Source organism: Capra hircus, chromosome 8 (assembly GCF_001704415.2).
Source record: "Capra hircus breed San Clemente chromosome 8, ASM170441v1, whole genome shotgun sequence".
Classification (NCBI taxonomy): Eukaryota; Metazoa; Chordata; class Mammalia; order Artiodactyla; family Bovidae; genus Capra; species Capra hircus.
Genome location: NC_030815.1, coordinates 30,821,795 through 30,846,338, shown reverse-complemented (window position 1 = coordinate 30,846,338; position 24,544 = coordinate 30,821,795). Strand labels below are relative to the sequence as shown.

At 38.3% G+C, this 24,544-nt stretch overlaps 1 pseudogene; it reads left to right on the top strand.

The window, feature by feature from the left end:
• On the top strand, window positions 1,147-8,322 carry LOC102172441 (annotated as a pseudogene).

The following is a 24,544-nucleotide window of genomic DNA, read 5'->3' as shown; positions in this document are numbered from 1 at the left end:
AGGTTTTAAACTACAAGATACCAAATAATCCCAAGCATATCCTTTATTCTCCAAAGAAGTAGGTAAGAGGTGGGAAATTCAGGGTGGATGACTTTAGCAGTTTAACAAAGCTGTCAAGGATCTAGGATTTTCCATCCTTCTCAAGCACCCTCAGCAGGCTGGCCTTTCTCCTCAGGTCTGCAGTCATAAGATGACTGCTTGTACTCCAGGTTTCACACACAGCCTCCAAAGGCAGGAGGGAACTGGGATGCAAACGTTCTTCTCTTTTAAATTAGGAAACAAAAATCGTTACCAGAAGCTACTGGTAACATTCTCTGCCCTGCCCCTAAGAATATTCCTTTTTCTATGGAAGGCTGTGACCAGGTCTTTTATAGGCTACATGGTGCAGTGAAAAACAGAACGTGGAGATGATGCAGAAGGGAATTGTCTTATAATGCAGTAGGTGGACCCTCTAACCAGCATCCCATGTAATCGTGGAAAGTACTTGAAACTGCAGTTTTTTTGGCACCTCAGAACCACTGGGTTTCTCATTCTATGTGGATTCCACTAAGCACTGACTTCAGAGAGGCTCTGGAAGCTGCTTGAACACTTTCTTACTTATCTAACATATGTATTAGATAAGTCTAATGTATGCTTGTTTCCTCGTTCAGGCATAAATCAAAGTAGAAGTAAACTTGAACCCAGTCCAAATCACTCTTCTCATCTATATCTTCACCTGAACCAGTCCTTTGTTGTCTGATCCAGACTGCTGCCTAGAAATCATATGACTACCCTTACCTGCAAAGAAGTTGGGAAAATGAGTATCTGGCATTTTAAGACTATATTTTTATGTATTGAGGGGGAAGAAATTGACAGGCAAACCAACAGAGTCTTGGACCCCATATAGAGTTTCAGAAACCAACGAAGAAACATTATTTCTTCAAAGGAAAAGGCTACCAAAATGATAGGATGGAAAAAGTCTTGACATTTCTCAAGACAGTGATTTAAGATGAGAGTTCCTTTAGTTTTGTAAGTGCAGATTCTGTTTGCTACTTAGGGTTTCTCGGGTGAGTTCTAGGTAGTCCAAGCTGTTTTGCGGCTTGCCAAGCCTGTCATAGATTAACTCAGGCCTAGAGAAAATTTTATTGCTCTTTTTTTTCAAGGACAATGGATTCTCAGCTTAAGACAATTGACACTGAGGCCAATTTCCAAATATCAACTGAAAAACTACAGACACTGAAGCAGAGTAGTTTGCATTCTGTGTGGTAAGTGTTGCAACTGCCCACAGACCATCCTGTGTATGATTCTGGGATTACTGGATGCTCAGCATTAATGAAGCTAAGGTCGTGGGTGATCCACAGTTATGGGTCAGTTCCTGCATTGCAGAGTAAGGTGTGGGGATAGTCCTGTATGCAGTTCCGTGTTACTAAGTCTGTCTTAACTCCTTTTCCATATCATTTCTTCAGAAGAGGGATGCTGTCAGTTTTATTCCTGTATCTCTCACAGGGCATGGATTCAAATCCTAGCTTCATTACTCAGAACTAGTGTGACCTTGGGCAAGTTACTTGATCTCAGTTTCTTCATAGATCATAACAACACTTGCCTTGAGGGCTGAGTGTGTGTGTGTGTGTGTGAATATAATATGGAAATTTGTGTAAAGAATTTAGTGCAGTGTCACTTGAAGAAAGTGTCCGATACATATTAATTATTATTAAGAACCAAATATATTTATTGAATGGACATTAAGTCTTACTTTTCACATTAGCTAGCTGTGTGTTTTTAGGTAAGATGCTAAACTGAGCCTCATTTTCCACTTCTGTTAAAGGTGGGGGGTGTGCTAGAATCTTGGAGCTCACTTGAAGCCTTAAAGATCAGTGATATCCCTGGGCATGCTTCAGTGGTCTAGGAAAAGAAAAAAAGAAAGCTCAAAACCCACCAAAGAAGAAAATTACTATACTTAGGCAATGTGGAAACCTCATCATGCAGCTTCATAACCAAATCTATCCACTCATCATTGTGTTACCAAGGACAGAGACAAAATGTTGACTGTAATGGGTAGAATGTTCATTAAGTGGCAGGACCCTTTAAAGAAAGAGAATCTTTTCTCCCTCCTGTCACGTGGGAAAAAGGATCCTTCCATGGCATTTTGTAAATGAGCTCTTGGCTATTGCTGGGTAGTGAGTTCCCAAGTTTAAGGTTTACCATTTATTGGCATCCAGCAGAGAAACAGAGTACTTTTATTTGGAAATACACTTGGAAAGGATTCCAGAAAGCCCAGGCAGCATTAATTGTACTCTAGTTTGAGAGATTTTCACTTTTTCTGTGCTCTGTAACTAGCTGGCAAGCTTCCAACTGTAATTTAGACTTACCATGAACTGTGTGTGTGTTTTTTTTTTTAATGTGTGCAGTGATTTTTAAAAAAATCCAATAACTTCTTTTATTTGTTGTTCTAAATTTTAATTTTGCATCTGCCTTTCTTATTTTCCAGCACTCTCTAGCCCTTGTAAGTTTATTCTCATGAAAGTGTATATTTTATCTATGGTTTTTAGTGATATTTTAAAACTTTGGCTATTTGGTGAATTTGGGTTCACTTGTGAAACCTTTACTAATCCCAATTTGAGCTCCCCTCAGTATGTCTCTTACCCCAAGCCTGCTTTATTTAAATTACAATAGGAAATGCCTCTGAACCTTCAGATATCCCAATTTACGCTCTTTTAATCAAACAACTGCAAGCCAGGGTGACTCTCCTAGTGAATTCATTAAGGGAACCGGATTTCATTTGGGCAGGACTTTTATTTTCTAGAAGATTAAAAATGTAGAAGGATTCTATGCACAATCTGATCTTATAGCTGCCTATGTGTTATGACCAACTAATCTGTGTTATAATCAACCAGTCAGCATGAGCATTATTTGCACGAACAAGTGAACAGACAGATGCATTTTGAATTGGAATCAGATCCATGTTTAAATTCTTATTTTGTTAATATGGACTCATGAAAGTGATGGTTAATGTTAGGTTATATATATATTTTAAAATCTAAGAATGGACTCTACTTTGGAAAAGTGGAAGAAATATATGAGATTATATATAAGATTATAGAACACTTATCTTATTAGGTAAAGATTATGTTTTAGTGAGCATGGATATAGCAGTATTTGCCTCATATATATTCAATTAGAACAGGAGACTGACTCAAGGACATTTTTTAAACATTGGTTTATAACATTATATGCATTTCATATGCACATTATATTTCTACTTCAAAAGTAGAAATATATTGTACATGTGAAACATATAATACACTGCATATACTATTAATATATTCAAGTGGTGCAGTGGTAAAGAATTCACCTGCCAACGCCAGAGACAGAAGAGACATGGGTTTGATCCTTGGGTTGGAAAGATCTATGGAGGAGGAAAGAGCAACCCACTCCAGTATTCTTGCCTGGAAGATTACATGGACTAGGAGCCTGGCAGGCTGTAGTCCATGGGGTCCCAAAGAGTCGGACATGAGTGAGCATGCATGCATGAGTATCTACCTATAGCGTGCTCACCACCAAAAATTCAGTTTCCATCTTCTACGCTACAGGTGTTCCCCTTTACCCATTTCATTCTCCTCCACCCCTTCCCTCTGGTAACCACTATTTTGTTCTCTGTATTTTTTGTTTGTTTGTTCATTTATTTTGCTTTGCCTTTTTTTTTTTTTTGTATTCCACATATGAGGGAAAGCATATGGTATTTGTTTTCCTCTATCTGACATATTCATTTAGTATGATACCCTCAAGTTCTATCCAAGTTGCTGCAAATGGTAAGATTTCACCTTCTTATGGCTGTGTAGTATAACTTTGTATGCATATACACAGTATTTTCTTTATCCATCCATCAGTTGGTAAGCACTTAGGTTACTTGCATGTCTTGGCTATTGTAAATAATGCTGAGATGAACATAGGGGTGCCTGTATCATTTCTAATTAGTGTTTTCATTCTTCGGGTTAAACACTCAAAAGCGAGAGAGCTAGAACATATGGTAGTTCAATTCTTAATTTTTTAGGAATCTCCATACTGTTTTCCGGAGAAGGCAATGGCACCCCACTCCAGTATTCTTGCCTGGAAAATCTCATGGATGGAGGAGCCTGGTAGGCTGCAGTCCATAGGGTCACTAAAAGTCAGGCAAGACTGAGCAACTTTACTTTCACTTTTCACTTTTATGCACTGGAGAAGGAAATGGCAACCCACTCCAGTGTTCTTGCCTGGAGAATCCCAGCGACAAAGGAGCCTAGTGGGCTGCTGTCTATGGAGTCGCACAGAGTCGGACACGACTGAAGCGACTTAGCAGCAGCAGCATCATACTGTTTTCCACAGTGGCTGCACTAATTTACATTCCTACCAACAGTGTATGAGGGTTCGCTTTACCTCAAATTCTTGCTAACACTTATTGTTATTTCTTGTCTATACCAGCCATTTAAACAGGTATGAGGCGATTTCTCATTGTGGTTTTAATTTCATTTTCCTGATGATTAGTGATGTTGAACGTCTCTTTATATCCCTTTTGGCCATCTGGATGTCTCCTTTGGAAAAATGTCTGTATCCTTGGCCCTTTTTTAAATCAAGTCTATTTTTTTTTTTTAAATGTTGAGTTGTATGAGCTCTTTTTATATTTTAGATCTTAACCCCTTATCAGATTTTTGTTTGAAAATACTCTCTCCCATTCAGTAGGCAGCCTTTTGGTTTTGTTGATAGTTTCCTTTGTGGTGCAAATATTTTTTCTTTTGATGTAGACCCATTTGCTTATTTTTTCTTTTGTTTCCTTTGCCTGAGGAGACACAGGCAGAAAGTAATTGCCAAGACTAATTTCAAAAAACAAACTGCCTCTGTTTTCTTCTAGGAGTTTTATAGTTTCAGGTCTTACATTCAAGTCTTTATTCCATTTGAGTTGGTTTTTATGTAGAGTATGAGATAGCAATCTAATTTCATTTTCTTTTTTTTTCATGTGACTGCCCCATTTTCCCAACACCACTTATTAAACAGAATATCCTTTTTCCATCATATATACTTGGTTCTTTTGTTGTAAATTAATTGTCCATATGTGAATGAGTTTATTTTGGGGATTTCAGCCCTGTTTTATTGATCAAAGTGTCTGTTTTTCTGTTAATATTATACTGTTTTGATTACTACAGCTTTGTAATATAGTTTGAAATCAGGGAGTGAGACATCTAGCTTAAGGACAGGTATTTTTAAAATTAATTAATTAAATTGGAGGCTAATTACTTTACAATATTGTGGTGGGTTTTGCCATACATTGACATGAGTCAGCCATGGGTGTACATGTGCACCCTGGTTCCAAACTCCCCTCCCACACTCCCTCCCCATCCCATCTCTCTGGGTTGTCCCAGTTCACCCAGACTTTGAGTGCCCCGTTTCATGCATCGAACTTGGACTGGTCATCTATTTCACAAATGGTAATATACATGTTTCAATGCTATTCTCTCAAATCATCCCACTCTCACCTTCTCCCACAGAGTCCAAAAGTCTGTTCTTTATATCTGTGTCTCTTTTGCTGTCTTGTATATAGCGTCATGGTTACCATCTTTCTAAATTCCATATATATGTGTTAATGTACTGTATTGGTGTTTTTCTTTCTGACTTCCTTCACTCTGTATAATAGGCTCCAGTTTCATCCACCTCATTAGAACTAACTCAAATGCATTCTTTTTAATAGCTGAGTAATATTCCATTGTGTATATGTACCACAGCTTTCTTATTCATTCATCTGCTGATGGACATCTAGGTTGCTTCCATGTCCTGGCTATTGTAAACAGTGCTGCGATGAACATTGGGGTACACGTGTCTCTTTCAATTGTGGTTTCCTCGGTGTGTATGCCCAGCAGTGGGATTGCTGGGTCATAAGGCAGTCCTATTTCCAGTTTTTTAAGGAATCTCCACACTGCTCTCCATAGTGGCTGTGCTAGTCTGCATTCCTACCGACAGTGTAAGAGGGTTCCCTTTTCTCCACAACCTCTCCAGCATATATTTTTTGTAGGCTTCTTGATAGCAGCCATTCTGACCAGCATGACATGGTACCTCATTGTGGTTTTGATTTGCATTTCTCTGATAATAAGTGATGTTGAGCATCTTTTCATGTATTTGTTAGCCATCTGTATATCTTCTTTAGAGAAATGTCTGTTTAGTTCTTTGGCCCATTTTTTGATTGGGTCATTTATTTTTCTGGAATTGAGCTGCATGAGCTGCTTGTATATTTTTTAGATTAATTCTTTGTCAGTTGTACCATTTTCTATTATTTTCCCCCATTCTGAAGGCTGTCTTTTCACATTGCTTGTAGTTTCCTTCATTGTGCAAAAGCGTTTAAGTTTAATTAGGTCCCATTTGTTTATTTTTGCTTTTATTTCCATTACTCTGGGAGGTGAGTCATAGAGGATCCTGCTGTGATTTATGTCAGAGAGTGTTCTGCTTATGTTTTCCTCTAGGAATTTTATAGTTTCTGGTCTTACATTTAGATCTTTAATCCATTTTGAGTTTATTTTTGTGTATGGTGTTAGAAAGTGTTCTAGTTTCATTCTTTTACGGGTGGTTGGCCAGTTTTCCCAGCACCACCTGTTAAAGAGATTGTCTTTTCCCCATTGTATATTTTTGCCTCCTTTATCAAAAGTAAGGTAAGGACAGGCATTTTAAAGTATGCCTTCTGTCTGAGTCAAGATGGGTTCAGGAACTAGGAAGGCTGCAACTAAAGCAAAAGACTTTAGAGCCTACAATATGTGTCACTGGGGTCCTCTGGCCCATTTGTGTAGTGGAAACCAGCATAGGGTGACTGTGAAGCTGGCTTGTAAGAGGAATAATCTCTTCCTTTCTCATGAATCTTCAAGAGCTAGCCATACTCCATTTCTATACCAAGGTTCTTAAAGAAATTTCCATTGCTTTTCCTCAAATTTTATGAATTATATTTTTACTGTTAAATATTTAAAAACATTTAAATCTTGGACCTGGATGTGACTGCTGTGGGGAAGTGTGGTCTCCGCCTCCAGCCACGGACCTCAGGACAAAACCTCAATTTAGAAATAGGTTGCCAGCTCCAGGCCAGGAGGTTTGGCTGACACCCCCTCCCCTGGTGGCCGTCACGGATGGACGGCCATGGGCGTGATGAGCCACTTGCTGGGGGAGCCACGTGCTGGGGAAGCCCCAGCTGGAGGAGGAGGATGAGCTGGTGGGGCTAGTGGACTATGGAGACGGGCCCCCTTCCTCAGAGGCCAAGCCGGACTCCAGGGCAGAGGAGGGAGTTCTGGAGTTCAGTGACACCCTTAGCACAGAAGTCAAGGCAAGGATCCTGTGCAGAGGCCTAAGAAGGAGTGGCAAGTCATCCATCCAGAAAGTCGTCTTTCATAAAATGTCTCCCAGGGAAACTCTGTTCTTGGAGAGCGCGAAGAAGATCTGTCGGGAGGACGTTTCCAACAGTTCCTTTGTTAAGTTTCAGATTTGGGACTTTCCAGGACAGACTGACTTTTTTGACCCCACTTTGACTATAAGATGATCTTCTGAGGGACAGGAGCACTGATATTTGTCATAGACCCCCAGGGCGATTACATGGAGGCCTTGGCCAGGATCCGCCTCACAGTGACAGGGCCTACAAAGTCAACAGCAACATCAACTTTGAGGTGTTTATTCACAAAGTGGATGGTCTATCAGATGACCACAAAATTGAAACCCAGAGAGACATTCACCAGAGGGCAAATGATGCCCTTGCAGATGCTGGGCTAGAAAAAATTCATCTTAGCTTTTATCTGACAAGCATATATGACCATTCAATATTTGAAGCTTTTGGCAAAGTGGTTCAGAAACTGATTCCACAACTTCCCACCCTGGAGAATTTGCTAAACATCTTTATCTCAAATTAAGGAATTGAAAAGTTGTTTCTCTTTGATGTGGTCAGTAAGATTTATATCACAACAGATAGTACCCCTGTGGATATGCAAACCTAGGAGCTCTGCTGTGACATGTTGATGTGGTCATTGATATTTCTTGTATTTGTGGCCTCAAAGAAGATGGAGCAGGAACCCCCTATGACAAGGAATCAATAGCCATTATAAAGCTGAATAATACAACAGTTCTTTATTTAAAAGAGGCGACAAAGTTTCTGGCTCTTGTTTGCTATGTTAGAGAGGAAATCTTTGAAAGAAAAGGGCTGATTGACTATAATTTTCATTGCTTCTGGAAGGCTATCCATAAAGTTTTTGAGGTGAGAATGAAAGTGGTGAAATTGCGAAAGGTTCAGAAGGGCTGAGGAAGAAAAAAGGAGCCACCCCCAACAGGACGCCTAGGGTGCTGCTGTAGGTGAGCTTTCAGGAACATCTTTTGAAATCAGATGTTTCAGTGAAGCTGCTGCTCTGTATTGCACTAAAAGAAGAGGAGGAAGGAGATTGGGACACAAGACATATGCTTGTTGTAAAAAATAATTCCTGCCACCCTTTCTTTTAATCTTCTCTTTTTTAAATAAAGTAAGCACTTTGAAGCAAAACTTGTATATTAACAATGAAGTGAAATCTACTCTAACTTCATTACACAAATGTAAAATGTTATGGTTTGTAGTAAGAAAAAATCCTGTGTGTGTACTGCCAGGGACTGTGTATATTTTGCACTTTTTCATGGTTTCGTTTTCTCATGGAACTAAAGTTTGATAAAACAACTTTTCTAAGCTTTGTTCGGTCCTTGGTGCCTAGGACATGCACACTGAGTCCATAAATATGGGGCAAATGGAAATTAATCAAAAAGTGTTGTGTTAGCAATGACTTTTTTAAGCACGGGAATCTTTGCTACCAATTGTTGAGAAAAATCAGTTTTCCATGGAGGAACAGATTGGGGCGGCAAGCTCCAGGAGCAATAAGACCTGTCCCCTGTTTATAAAGAATATAAATAGAAGTTTAATGGAATAATATTAGCATCAAACTTATCCAACACTTCTATAGTTGTCAGAGTGCTTCCCTACCTGACAGTTTTTTACAAAATTCTACCTCAACAGACATCTCTAAAATCATTTTATACAGAGAGGTTATTTCTTTCTGCTGTGTTATTGTTGCCCATTGGGACCATATTTCCAAAATTGTGACAATCACTGGAGAGAAATTGGAATGTCACTGAACTGCAGGGTTTCTGAATGCTTTTCTGTACCTGCCACTGAGGCTAAAGTAACATCAGAAGATACATGGTTTCCCAAATCGAGGTGACTGGCAATTGCAGATTTAAAAATATATCTTATATGCTGCTGCTAAGTCGTTTCAGTTGTGTCTGACTCTGTGTGACCCCATTGATGGCAGCCTACAAGGCTCCCCCATCCCTGGGATTCTCCAGGCAAGAATACTGGAGTGGGTTGCCATTTCCTTCTCCAATGCATGAAAGTGAAAAGTGAAAGTGAAGACACTCAGTTGTGTCCAACTCTTAGCGACTCCATAGACTGCAGCCTACCAGGCTCCTCCATCCATGAGAGTTTCCAGGTAAGAGTACTGGAGTGGGTTGCCATTGCCTTCTCTGTATATCCTATATAGTCCTATACAATTTTTCACCTCTGTGGAATGGGCCTCTTGCCATGTAAGACTGGAGATGTTTATTTAGGACCAGTTTCTGTTCTTCACTTTTTTTTTTTTTTTTTTTTGCATTACTCCACAATGTAAAAAGATAATATTTCAGTTCTCTGCCACAGAACTGAATCCTGGTGGGTACATTTGTCTCTGGGTACCTCTGAGTCCCCTTCTGAAGCTGTGACAGTGTGCCTCATGGACTCTGCTTGTTTCCACCTTATGATTGAACTAGAGCTCAGCTTGCCAGCAGCATGCTCTGAATGGCTAAAAAAGTGGCCCTGAAAACTGCTAAAGGGCAGTGAGCAAGGATGACCAGAGGAGGCATTATAGTTAGCTATGTGTCTCTTTCTATTAAATTCTTCCTCTTATGTTTACTTTAGACCAACAGCAAGTGAAGAGATTCTAAATCTACCCCATCCCAAACCATTTCAAGTAGATAATTCTAGGTCCATCCCAAGGCTCAGTGCACTAAAGCATGTTGGCAGGTATTAGAAAATATTCATATGTATATATATATTTTTAGCAGAGCCTCATAGGGATAGCAATGCTGAGCCTAGCAAAAATGGATAGTTCCTAAAGCAACTTTTCCTTAAGACTATCTGTGGCTTCTTTCTGTCCTCTCCTCATCCATTCTTCTCCAAGTCCTATTCCTTTGAGGCTGGAAACTGCAGTTTAAGATGGTAGCTGATTTAAGGTTTGAGCCCTCCCAAGGATCTGTGCATTTTGGAGGGAAATTTCTAAAAATCATGAAGGTGCCCTAACTCCCCTCTTCATGATTCCTGCTCAGAAGCATTGTGTAGGAACCCAGGGCTCCAGGGAAGTCTTTTTCCTAATTTCCAAACCTATAACCTATGGGACATTTGCCAACATGGTACCTGGAGGCTATTCTTACAAATCTAATTCTTTAATATTTTTTGCACAATGTTTCTTTTTGAATAAGCAAATAAAGAATAACTTTTCTAAAACAAGTTTATCCTCAAGATAGAGACATTTGCCTAACTGGTAAAACATTACTTAGATATATATATATTATTGTAACCAGGTGCAGCTTCCATTTTTAAGCTAGGTATATGATGGGTTTTTGATAAAATGTGCCTTGATGGCTACTACTTCAAATGCAAATGATTGTTTGGGGGAAAGGCAAAGTTAATGCTATTGTATCAGACCCAAGTTTGTGGTAGTAAATGCACTCTTCGATTAATGACACACTGATAAATAGACTACTGCCTCAAAGCCTTCAGCATGACGATGACCTCTTAGTTAAATAAAAATGGAATTACATCTAAGCATTCAGTTTCTGAAGTCTGCTATTGGAATCACAAAATCTCTTCAATTCCTTTTTCATTTTGTTTTTGATATGGGACTTATCTTTCTTGTGTGTGGTCACTTTATGTCTCAAATTCACCACTATAAATACATATAAGTATACAAAATAATCTGTAAATAAGAAGCCCAAATACATGGCTATGATGACTTCTCTGGAATATTTCTGCTCATTTGCAAAGGTTGAGAACTTGAGCTACAGGTTTTCAGGGCAATTAGAACTTCTGTGTGGGAGTGAGACTTTGAATTGTCATCTTTGGTTAGTTTCAGTAATATAGATTAGTGTATATGGCCAGAATGGCATATTTCTTTTTTCTTTTTTTTCAGAGTGGTATATTTCTGATGGAACAGACATTAAAAACTGGTTGATGTTCATTGACAGTACTATTTTGTGAATATAATATATTTTGGACCCTTAAATATAAAATGAACAAAAACACAGCAATATTGTTATGTACGGGTTATTTGCTAACTCTGTTTGAAATATATTCAAGAAAAATAGCTGAATTGTCTTGATTGTTAAAGTATGGTATGCAGAAAAATTTAAAAATCTTATATCATTGTTAACTGGCAGCATTGTGTTAGTTTCAAGTGTACAGCAAAGTTATTCAGTTATACATATACATGTATCTATTCTTTTTCAAGATTTTCAGTTTATTACAGAATATTGAACAGAGTTCCCTATGCTATATAGTAAGTTCTAAGTTGGTTATCTATTTAAAATATAGAAGTGTGTACATGTCAATCCCAGCCTCCTAATCTATCCCTCCTCCTCACCCTTCCCCTCTGGTAAACATAAGCTAAATTTTTGATTTATTAAAAATTTACAAGGGCAGTCCTAAGATGGCAGAGGAATAGGACAGGGAGACCACTTTCTCTCCAACAAATTCATCAAAAGAACATTTGAAAGCTGAGTAAATTCCACAAAACAACTTCTGAATGCCGGCAGAGGACATCAGGCACTCAGAAAAGCAGCCCGTTGTCTTTGAAAGGAGGTAGGAAAAAATATAAAAGATAATAAGAGAGACATATATATGGAATTTAGAAAGATGGTAACGATAACCCTGTATGCAAGACAGCAAAAGAGACACAAATGTATAGAACAGTCTTTTGGACTCTGTGGGAGAGGGCGAGATTGGGATGATTTGGTAGAATGGCATTGAAACATGTATAATATCATATGTGAAATAAATCACCAGTCCAGGTTCGATGCATGATACAGGATGCTTGGGGCTGGTGCACCTGGATGGCCCAGAGGGATGGTATGGGGAGGGAGGTGGGAGGGGGGTTCAGGTTGGGGAACACATGTACACCCATGGTGGATTCATGTTGATGTATGGCAAAACCAATACAATATCGTAAAGTAATTAGCCTCCAGTTAAAATAAATAAATTTATATTTTAAAAAAAGGAAAAAAAAAGGTGGGGGGGCGGAGCGGCGAAAGAGAGACAAAAGAGGTAGGGATGGAGATCCATCCAGGGAAGGGAGTCTTAAGAAAGAGAGAAGTTTCCAAACACCAAGAAGCACTCTCACTGCCTAGTCTGTGGCGAGTTTTGGAGCCTCAGAGGGCAACATAACTGGGAGGAAAAATAAATAATTAATTAAAACCCACAGATTACGTGTCCAACAGTAACTCCCAGCAGAGAAGCAGCGCAGATGCCTGCATCTGACACTAGTGAGCAGGAGCTGGGCAGGGAGGCTCGTACTGCACTGCTTAGAGTAAGGACCTGGCCTGACTGCCCTGAGGACAATCTGAGGGAACTAACTTCAGATAGCAAACCAGACTGTGGGATCGCCACCCTGTGAAAAGCTCTAACCTAAGACACCACCAGGCTCACTCACAGAACAAAGGGCTGTGCAGAGCTAGCTGACTGTGTACCGGCCCATTCCCCACTGGCGAGGGCAGCCAGAGCCAGAAGGGGCAATCGCGGCCCCAGGGAGGTATCCTATATCAAACTGCAATCAGACTTCATTGCTAACCAAGACTTCTTGGGATTCTGGGCGGTCAACATCCACCTGAGAAGGTGTGCAGGTTTTACAGCCAGAAAACCGAGCGGCAGAGATGGGGGAAGGTGCTAAGTTGCAGCGACCATGCTCTCCAAGCACCTGGTCACTTGAGCTACTCAGACCTGGAAAAGGCACAAAATGCAGGCCCAACTGAGTCTGCACCTTTGAGGAGTACCCGAGTTCCTGAACCTGAGCGGCTTAGACCTGGAAAGTGCATACAACTGAGGGCTGGCCTCAGACAGTTCCCTGCAGAGCAACCTAGAGCCTGTGCAGTGTAGACTGGGAAAGCACACTTGCTGTGAGTGGGGGCAAACCCAGTGCGGTGGAAACACTGCGAGCACTCCCCACACAGGCCAGTGATATTGGTTTGCAGTGTTCCTCTCTCCCCACAGCATGACTAAACAAGTGAGCCTAAAAAAGTGTCCACCACCGCCCCCTTGTGTCAGGGTGGAAATTAGACACTGAAGAGACCAGCAAACAGAAGAAGCTAAAAAAGAGGGAACCGCCTTGGAAGTGACAGGAGCAATAGATTAAAATCCTGTCATTAGTACTGACTACATAGGAAGGGGCCTATAGATCTTGAGAAATATAAGCCAGACCAACGAACTATCTGAAAATGAACTGATCCCACACTGTCCACAACAACACCAGAGAAAGTCCTAGATATACTTTTACTATTATCATTCTTAATATTTTTAAAAATTAAAAAAAAATTTGTAAGTCCTCTGTTACTCCTTTAATTTTCATGTTTATAACCTACTATTACTTTGCAAAAAAAAGACCCTATTTTTTTAAAGCAAACTTCATACATATATGTTATAATTTTTGTGACTTTTTTTTCTTTAATATTGTATTTTTGAGAATCCAACCTCTACTCTAGATTGTTAATCTTTGCTTTTTTGTATTTGTTATCAATTTTGTACCTTTAAGAACCCAATCTTCAGTACCTATTTTTGCTTGGGAGAGAGATTACTGGCTTGACTTCTCTCTCCCCCTTTGGACTCTCCTTTTTCTCCACCAGATCACCTCTATCTCCTCCCTCCCCCTTCTCTTCCCTACCCAACTCTGAATCTCTTTGTGTGTTCTGGACTGTGGAGAACCCTTAGGGAACTGATTACTGGCTGGATCTGTCTCTCTCCTTTTGATTCCCCCCTTTATTCTCTTGGCCACCTCTGTCTCCTTCCTCCCTCTTCTCTTCTGTGTATAACTCTGTGAACACCTCTGAGGGATCCAGACTGTGGAGAGCACATAGGGAAGTGATTACTGGCTAGCTTGCTCTCTTCCCTTTTGATTCCCCCTCTTCTATTCCTGGTCACCTCTATCCCCCTCCTCCCTCTTCTCTTCTCCATGTAACTCTGTGAACCTCTCTGGGTGTCCCTCCCTGTGGAGAAACTTTTCATCATTAACCTAGGTGTTTTATAATCAATGCTATATAGATGGAGAAGTCTTGAGGCTACTGCAAGAATAAGACTGAAAACCAGAGGCAGAAGGCTTAAGTCCAAATCCTAAGAATGCCAGAGAACTCCTGAATCCAGGGAACATTAATCGATTGGAACTCATCAAACGCCTCCATACCTACACTGAAACCAAGCACCACCCAAGGGTCAACAAGCTCCAGAGCAAGACATACCACACAAATTCTCCAGCAACACAGGAACATAACCCTGAGCCTCAACATACAGGCTGACCAAAGTCACACCAAACCCATTGACATCTCAAAACTTATTACTGGACATTTCATTGCACTCCAGAAAGAAGAACTCCAGCTCCACCCACCAGAACACTGACACAAGCTTCCTTAACCAGAAAACCTTGACAAGCCACCCGTCCAACCCCCCACACAGTGAGGACCCTCCACTATAAAGAGGAACCACCAACTGCCAAAATATAGAAACACCAGCCTAAACACAGCAATATAAACAAGATGAAGAGGCAGAGAACTACCCAGTAGGTAAAGGAACAGGATAAATGCCCATCAACCAAACAAAAGAGGAAGAGACAGGGAATCTACCTGATAAAGAATTCCAAATAATGATAGTGAAAATGATCCAAAATCTTGAAAACAAAATGAAGTTACAGATAAAAAGCCTGGAGACAAGGATTGAGAAGATGCAAGAAAGGTTTAACAAGGAACTAGAAGAAATAAAAGAGAGTCAGTATATAATAAATAATGCAATAAATGAGATAAAAAACACTCTGGAGGGAACCAACAGTAGAATAACGGAGGCAGAAGATAGGATAAGTGAGATAGAAAATAGAATGGTAGCAATAAATGAAACAGAGAGGAAAAAAGAAAAACGAAATAAAAGAAATGAGGACAATCTCAGAGACCTCTGGGACAATGTTAAATGCCCCAACATTCAGATCATAGGAGTCCCATAAGAAGAAGACAAAAAGAAAGAACATGAGAAAATACTTGAAGAGATAATAGTTGAAAACTTCCCTAAAATGGGGAAGGAAATAATCACCCAAGTCCAAGAAACCCAGAGAGTCCCTTATAGGATAAACCCAAGGTGAAACACCCCAAGACACATATTAATCAAATTAGCAAAGATCAAACACAAAGAATGAATATTAAAAGCAGCAAAGGAAAAACAACAAATAACACACAAGGGGATTTCCATAAGGATAACATCTGATCTTTTAATAGAAACTCTTCAGGCAAGGAGGGAATGGCAGGACATACTCAAAGTGATGAAAGAAAATAACCTACAGCACAGATTACTATACCCAGTAAAGATCTCATTCAAATATGAAGGGGAAATCAAAAGCTTTACAGACAAGCAAAAGCTGAGAGAATTCAGCACCACCAAACCAGCTCTCCAACAAATGCTAAAGGATCTTCTCTAGACAGGAAACACAAAAAGGGTGTATAAACTCAAACCCAAAACAATAAAGTAAATGGCAATGGGATCATACTTATCAATAATTACCTTAAATGTAAATGGGTTGAATGCCCCAACCAAAAGACAAAGACTGGCTGAATGGATACAAAAACAAGACCCCTATATATGTTGTCTACAAGAGATCCACCTCAAAACAAGGGACACATACAGACTGAAAGTGAAGGGCTGGAAAAAGATATTCCATGCAAATAGAGACCAAAAGAAAGCAGGATTAGCAATACTCATATCTGATAAAATAGACTTTAAAACAAAGGCTGTGAAAAGAGACAAAGAAGGACACTACATAATGATCAAAGGATCAATCCAAGAAGATGATATAACAATTATAAATATATATGCACCCAACATAAGGGCACTACACTATGTAAGACAAAGGCTAACAAGTATGAAAAGGGAAATTAACAATGACACAATAATAGTGGGAGACTTTAATACTCCACTCACACCTATGGATAGATCAACTAAACAGAAAATTAACAAGAAAATACAAACTTTAAATGATACAATAGACCAGTTAGACCTAATTGATATCTATAGGACATTTCACCCTGAAACCCTGAATTTCACCTTTTTCTCAAGTGCACATGGAACCTTCTCCAGGATAGATCACATCCTGGGCCATAAATCTAGCCTTGGTGTATTAAAAAAAATTGAAATCATTCCAAGCATCTTTTCTAACCACAATGCAGTAAGATTAGATCTCGGTTACAGGAGAAAAACTATTAAAAATTCCAACATGTGGAAGCTGAACAACACACTGCTGGATAACCAACAAATCACAGAAGAAATCAAAAAAGAAATCAAAATATGCATAGAAACGAATGAAAATGAAAACACAGGAACCCCAAACCTGTGGGACACTGTAAAAGCAGTGCTAAGGGGAAGGTTCATAGTAATACAAGCATAGCTCAAGAAATAAGAAAAAAGTCAAATAAATAACCTAACTCTACACCTAAAGCAACTAGAAAAGGAAGAAATGGAAAACCCCAGGGTTAGTAGAGGAAAAGAAATCTTAAAAATTAGGGCAGAAATAAAAGCAAAAGAAGCAAAAGAGACCATAGCAAAAATCAACAAAGCCAAAAGCTGGTACTTTGAGAGGATAAATAAAATTGACAAACCATTAGCCAGACTCATCAAGAAACAAAGGGAGAAAAATCAATAAAATTAGAAATGAAAATGCAGAGATCACAACAGACAACACAGAAATACAAAGGATCATAGGAGACTACTATCAGCAATTATATGCCAATAAAACGGACAACTTGGAAGACATGGACAAATTCTTAGAAATGTACAACTTTCCAAAACTGAACCAGGGAGAAATAGAAAATCTTAACAGACCCATCACAAGCACAGAAATTGAAATTGTGATCAGATACCTTCAAACAAACAAAAGCCCAGGTCCAGATGGATTCACAGCTGAATTCTACCAAAAATTTAGAGAAGAGCTAACACCTTTCCTACTCAAACTCTTCCAGAAAATTGCAGAGGAAGGTAAACTTCCAAACTTATTCTATGAGGCCACCATCACCCTAATACCAAAACCTGACAAAGATGCCACCAAAAAAAAAAAAAAAAAGAAAAGAAAAGAAAAGAATACAGGCCAATACCACTGATGAACATAGATGCAAAAATCCTTAACAGAATTCTAGCAATCAGAATCCAACAACACATTAAAAAGATCATACATCATGACCAAGTGGGCTTTATCCCAGGGATGCAAGGATTCTTCAATATCCACAAATCAATCAATGTAATACACCACATTAACAATTGAAAAATAAAAGCCATATGATTATCTCAATAGATGCAGAGAAGGCCTCTGACAAAATTCAACATCCATTTATGATAAAAACCCTCCAGAAAGCAGGCATAGAAGGAACATACCTCAACATAATAAAAGCTATATATGACAAACCCACAGCAAACATTTTCCTCAATAGTGAAAAATTGAAAGCAGTTCCCCTAAAGCCAGGAACAAGACAAAGGTGCCCACTCTCACCACTACTAGTCAATATAGTTTTGAAAGTTTTGGCCACAGCAATCAGAGCAGAAAAAGAAATAAAAGGAATCTAAATTGGAAAAGAAGAAGTAAAACTCTCGCTGTTTGCAGATGACCTGATCCTCTACATAGAAAACCCTAAAGACTCCACCAGAAAATTGCTAGAGCTAATCAATGAATATAGTAAAGTTGCAGGATATAAAATCAACACACAGAAATCCCTTGCATTCCTATACACTAATAATGAGAAAATAGAGAAATTAAGGAAATAATTCCATTCACCATTGCAACAGAAAGAATAAAATACTTAGGAATATATCTACCTAAAGAAACTAAAGACCTATATATAGAAAACTATAAAACTCTGGTGAAAGAAATCAAAGAAGACACTAATAGATGGAGAAATATACCGTGTTCATGGATTGGAAGAATCAATATAGTGAAAATGAATATACTACCCAAAGCAATCTATAGATTCAATGTAATCCCTATCAAGCTACCAGCAGTATTTTTCACAGAACTAGAACAAATAATTTCACAATTTGTATGGAAATACAAAAAATCTCGAATAGCCAAAGCAATCTTGAGAAAGAAGAATGGAACTGAAGGAATCAACCTGCTTGACTTCAGGCTCTACTACAAAGCCACAGTCATCAAGACAGTATGGTGCTGGCACAATGACAGAAATATAGATCAATGGAACAAAATAGAAAGCCCAGAGATAAATCCACACTCTTATGGTCACCTTATCTTTGACAAAGGAGGCAAGAATATACAATGGAGAAAAGACAATCTCTTTAACAAGTGGTGCTGAGAAAACTGGTCAACCACTTGTAAAAGAATGAAACTAGAACACCCTCTAACACCATACACAAAAATAAACTCAAAATGGATTAAAGATCTAAATGTAAGACCAGAAACTATAAAACTCCTAGAGGAGAACATAGGCAAAACACTCCCCGACATAAATCACAGCAGGATCCTCTATGACCCATCTCCCAGAATACTGGAAATAAAAGCAAAAATAAACAAATGGGACCTAATTAAAATTAAAAGCTTCTGCACAACAAAGGAGACTATAAGCAAAGTGAAAAGACAGCCTTCAGAATGGGAGAAAATAATAGAAAGTGAAGCAATTGACAAAGAATTAACCTCAAAAATATACAAGCAAATCCTGCAGCTCAATTCCAGAAAAATGAATGACCCAATCAAAAAGTGGACCAAAGAACTAAACAGATATTTCTCCAAAGAAGACATACAGATGGACATACAGATGGCTAACAAACACATGAAAAGATGCTCAACATCCCTCATTATTAGAGAAATGCAAATCAAAACCACAATGAGGTACCATTTCATGCCAGTCAGAATGGCTGCTATGCAAAAGTCTATAAGCAATAAGTACTAGAGAGGGTGTGGAGAAAAGGGAATCCTCTTACACTGTTGGTGGCAATGCAAACTAGTACAGCCACTAAGGAGAGCAGTGTGGAGATTCCTTTAAAAACTGGAAACAGAACTGCCATATGACCCAGCAATTCCACTTCTGGGCATACACACCGAGGAAACCAGAATTGAAAGAGACACGTGTACCCCAATGTTCATCACAGCACTATTTATAATAGCCAGGACAAGGAAGCAACCTAGATGTCCATCAGCAGACGAATGGATAAGAAAGCTGTGGTACATATACACAATGGAGTATTGCTCAGCCATTAAAAAGAATGCATTTGAATCAGTTCTAATGAGGTGGATGAAACTGGAGTCTATTATACAGAGTGAAGTAAGCCAGAAAGAAAAACACCAATACAGTATAATAATGCATATATATGGGAGATGGTGTTGGACAGGGAGGCCTGGTGTGCTGTGATTCATGGGGTCACAAAGAGTTGGACACAACTGAGTGACTGAAATGAAATGAACTGATGGAATTTAGAAAGATGGTAATGATAACCCTGCATGCGAGACAGCAAAAGAGACACAGAACAATTTTTTGGACTCTGTGGGAGAGGGTGAGTTTGGGATGAGTTAGGAGAATGGCATTGAAACATGTATAATATATATGTGAAATGAATCACCTGTCCAGGTTTGATGCATGATGCAGGAATGGCGGGGCTGGTGCACTGGGATGACCCAGAGGGATGGTACGGGAAGGGAGGTGGGAGGGGGATTCAGGATGGGGAACACATGTACACCTGTGGCAGATTCATGTCAATGTATAGCAAAACCAATACAATATTGCAAAATTAAAAAAAAAAACCACTTATTTGAGAATAATTAAAGCTTTGAATATATATTAAATAAATAAATAAATTTACAGTTGGTGTAAAGTGTCCTGTATGTATCCAGTTTGTTTTCAAGTGACTACAAAATTGTCTCAACACTACTTACTGAATATTATTGATATTCTCAACGGGATTGAGTTGCCCCTCTTTTATATTCTAAATTGCTATATGGTTTTGAATTTATTTCTGGGTTCTCTGTTGTACATCCTTGCCCCCATGCATCTGTACCATGCTGTTTTAATCATTAGAATTTAAATTAAAAAAAAAAACACAACAACTTAGATGCTCCTGGTGGTACAAGAGATGGAGTTTCAGTCCCTGGTCTGAACAAATTCCACAAGCCTCAAAGCAATTAAAGCCCATGCATCACGACTACTATGCCTGCACCACAACTATTGGAACCTGTGCGCCCAGAGCCTGTGCTCTGCAACAAGAAAAGTCACTGCAATAAAAAGCCTGTGCACTGCAACAAACAGAAACACCCCCATCATTGTAACTAGAGAGAGCCTGTGTGCAGCCATGTGGACCCAGTTCAACCAAATACATTAATTAATTAAAAATAAAGTAATAAATCTGGTATCACTTATCTCTAGATCATCACTGCATCTCATACTCTTAAAAGAAAAATTCTTTATTATTTTTCATATTTTCCCCTAAAGACAATTAGTTGATTATCATCATCTGTTTCTCCACAAAAGCATTTACCCAGGACACATTTACTGTAAAAATTGGGAATTGCCACAGTGTGCTTTATCAAAAGACAGATGTGGCAAGAAGCAGCCCTGCTGTAGAAAAGAAAAAGAGAAACAATTCTATCATATGAGAGAAATATTTCCAGAAATATAAGCTCTGTTTCCAGAAAGTTCCCTCCACAAAAAGTGCGTCATCATTCTTTAGCAGTGACATCAAGAAGATAAACAACTTTTATACTTTAGAATATATTAATAATAAAGTTTGAATATGAAATATTTGAAGCTCTTTCTAGAAGTAAACTATTCTGTCATTATGGTATATAACATCATTTTCACTCAGTCATATTTCCTATATAAGTCTGTTCATGGTAGATAAGTTTATATGCAATGCAGTGGATGCAAAGTACTTTTTCTATTGTTTCTAGTTTTAACAAAACAGTTACATTTTTTAAAAGAGGTAGTTTTTAATTTATAAAAACAATGAAAATTTTTAAAAAATCAGGAAAGCTTTCTATAAAACAAGACATTGATAAATCTTTGTTCAATAAGCTACCACTGTTTTGTATTTAATAAGGCTAGATCTTTATTTTTCTAAGGGCAACATATACAGTCATAACTGTAGCAAATGCTATTTTCTATGTATTGCAGAATTTTTTGGAACTTCTAGAAAGAAGGGAAACATATGGATCGAGTAATGATGCAAGAGAGATCAAAACAGCGCCTTCTGTCAACAGTAGCAATCCATGCAAATCTCTAAACATTGCAGATTCCATATAGCTAAAGAAAAGTCCACCAGAGAGATCAATGTGAAAAATTCATCCTACAAAGTGGTATCATTTTCTAAATTTTATGTTGTAAGTAGATTCTGCTTAAGGGCAACCAACCTTGCTGTAGGAGAAAGGAAGTAGAACTCAGATTTACTGGGCACTCAATGTGGTACTTTACATGCCTGCTGGCAGGACTTCCATATGTGTTCCACTAAGGTGTGGTTGCAAATAGTGGACTCCTGAGCTAAGCTGACTAGGATGTGAATTTACTCTTGGCCACTTACTAGTCACATGGCTTGGGTGCAGGTTGTTTGAGCTTTCTATGATAACATTTTCATCATCATGAATAGTAAAATTAAAGTATTGTAAATATTAAAAGAGTTAATTAATATTATGCATTTATAACAGTGCCTGGCATAGAATGCTAATTAATATTATCATAATTTCCACTTTACTGACAAAGAAACAGTTTAGAGGTAAAGACATTTACCTTAATTCATATGCTGATTAAGTGGTGGAGTTTGGTTTCTAGTACTATTCTCTCTGAAGCCCTGGTTAATGATTTCCTCTAGACTCTTGCTACTCAATGTGTGGTCCTTGGATCACAGCAGCATCAGCATCACCTGGGAGCTTGTTAGAATGCAGAATCCTGGGTCTGTTTCAGACTCCCAGAGCCAGAATCTATAGGTGAACAAGATCCCAGGTGATTGCTATGCACAAAAAGTTGAGAAGTACCACAGAACTCACCACCGCCCAATCAAAGCTCTGCTAAAGATTCATCTACATACGGTCTTTTGCTATAGAAACCTCCATTATCCCAGAGAAGGATATATCTTCAATACTTTAGGCTCTATTTTCTTCTTTGTAAAGTGTACAGCCTAGAGGCTAACTCTCAGGACTGGTGGCTAATTTGTCTCCAGTTGAACTGTTTCTACTATTTTCTCTCTCTCTGTCTCTCATTTTTTTATTCCTATATTTATATGTTGAATTTATTTACCACTGCTCAAGGTTAGTTGTGCTCCATGGTTCTTAGCAAAGTTCCACTGAATCATGCATAGTTAGGGGCAGGATTTTATGAAACTAGAATAGATTAGATAGATTATGGAATTAGACAAAACTGAGTCCAAATGGTAATCCTTTAACTTAAAAATGATACAAATGAACTTATATACAAAACAGAAATAGACCCACAGATACAGAAGACAAACTTATGGTTACCGAAGGGGAAAGGGAGAAAGGATAAATGAGTTTGGGATTAGCAGATACAAACTACCATGCATAAAATAGGTAACCAAGGACTAGAGTACAGCAAAGAGAACTATATTCAATATTTTTAATAACCTATAAGAAAAAAATGAAAAAGAATGTACATATCTATGAAGTGAATCACTCTCTATATCCCTGAAACATTATAAATTAACTATACTTCAGTTTAAAACCAAAAGGTCATGACAGCAAGAACAACAAAACATAGAAATAAATAAATATAATTTGTCTCTAACATTTTATTTAACCTCTGTGATTTTTTGTTTCCTTATCGTTAAACATGGAGATATTAATAGATGTATCTCAGGGTTGTAAAGATTAAATAAAATCAAGATACGAAAAAGCATAATAGGTACTTAACAGATTTAAAACTAACTGACCTACAACAGGATGTTTCCTGTCAAAAGTTAAGGAAACTCACACAGAAGACCCACTGCATTTAAAGGGATGGGAGACAATGGCTGCCTTCAGGGAAAGCAGGGTGCTCAAATTGTATTTAAAGTAATATCTTCTATATTTAGAAGACTTGGAACAAGCCCTAGGAGGGCTCTGTTTCTTAAAATCATTAGTTTCATTTTGGGCCATACAAATATTATTTTAGGAGGATATTTTTCATGAATTGAAAGAAATCTTGTCCTTTTAATCATATCATTTTTTTGAATGTTGCCCCAATCTTAAGAGGAATTTTTATTTCATATCAGAGTTAATTCTTTACTTGGGAGCATAGCACCAAGTGTATTAACAAAAAACTGAGGTCAGTGAGCAGAAATTTTCCTTCTGTTGTTAAATAGGAGAGAGCGCTCCTTCCTCATGGCAGGAAGCCCCAGAAGTGTTTGTGAGGCCTCTTCTATCCTCTGGTTCTCAGGGCCACTGTGCGGTACACAAAGAACAATAGAAATGCTGGTTAGGCATACAGCTCTTTTGCTCTACGAGGCACCCAGTGAGTTAAAGGACATGGACTCCAAATATATGCGAAATCCTCAGGTTCCACAGCTCAGGTAAGTCACTGAAATCTATCAAAAATGATAGAATCATGCATATAAAAGTGTACATATAGTTTAAAATAAAAAAGAGTTTAAAAGTAATTTGAAAAAGCTATTATATATCACACAATGCTATTACCTTCTTTTCACACTCCTTAAACATTAAACTTAAAAGCAACCTAAACCCTTTGCCTCACAGTTCAGCTGAAGTTATTTCAGGGTTCTGTGTAGTTTGGCACACTGGAAGTTAGGTTTCATTGTGATTTGCTGTTAGCACACATCAAATAGGTACACAGTTTCTGCACATTTTTTCTTGATGCTGTTTCCTTTTTTTTAAGAAAGGAGAAAAATTTATAAAAGAAAAATGTGAAGAATCTGCTCAGTTTGGGGGCAACTTTTTAACTTTCTGCTCACATAGGTTTATGGAAATTTGGCGGACTATGTAAATGTAAGTTGATTTAGTCTTTTCTTCTTCACTGAAGTATTCAAATATGAAAGTGCTGGATATGAACAGCACTTCTATAACGTCTACAAAATTTAGAAGAATTTTGTTTCTAAAAAGTATATCCTGGAGAGATGATGTGCTAAAATTTCCTTCCCTTCAGAAATCTCATTTATTACTGGGAAGTGAGAAGAAGGAGCTATTTAAGAATGCTGCTGCTGATTGCCTTGTTTCTCACCCTGTAGAACAGCGCTTGTACTGTGTGCATGCTCAGTCCTGTCTGAACTCTTTGGTATCCCAGGGACTTTAGC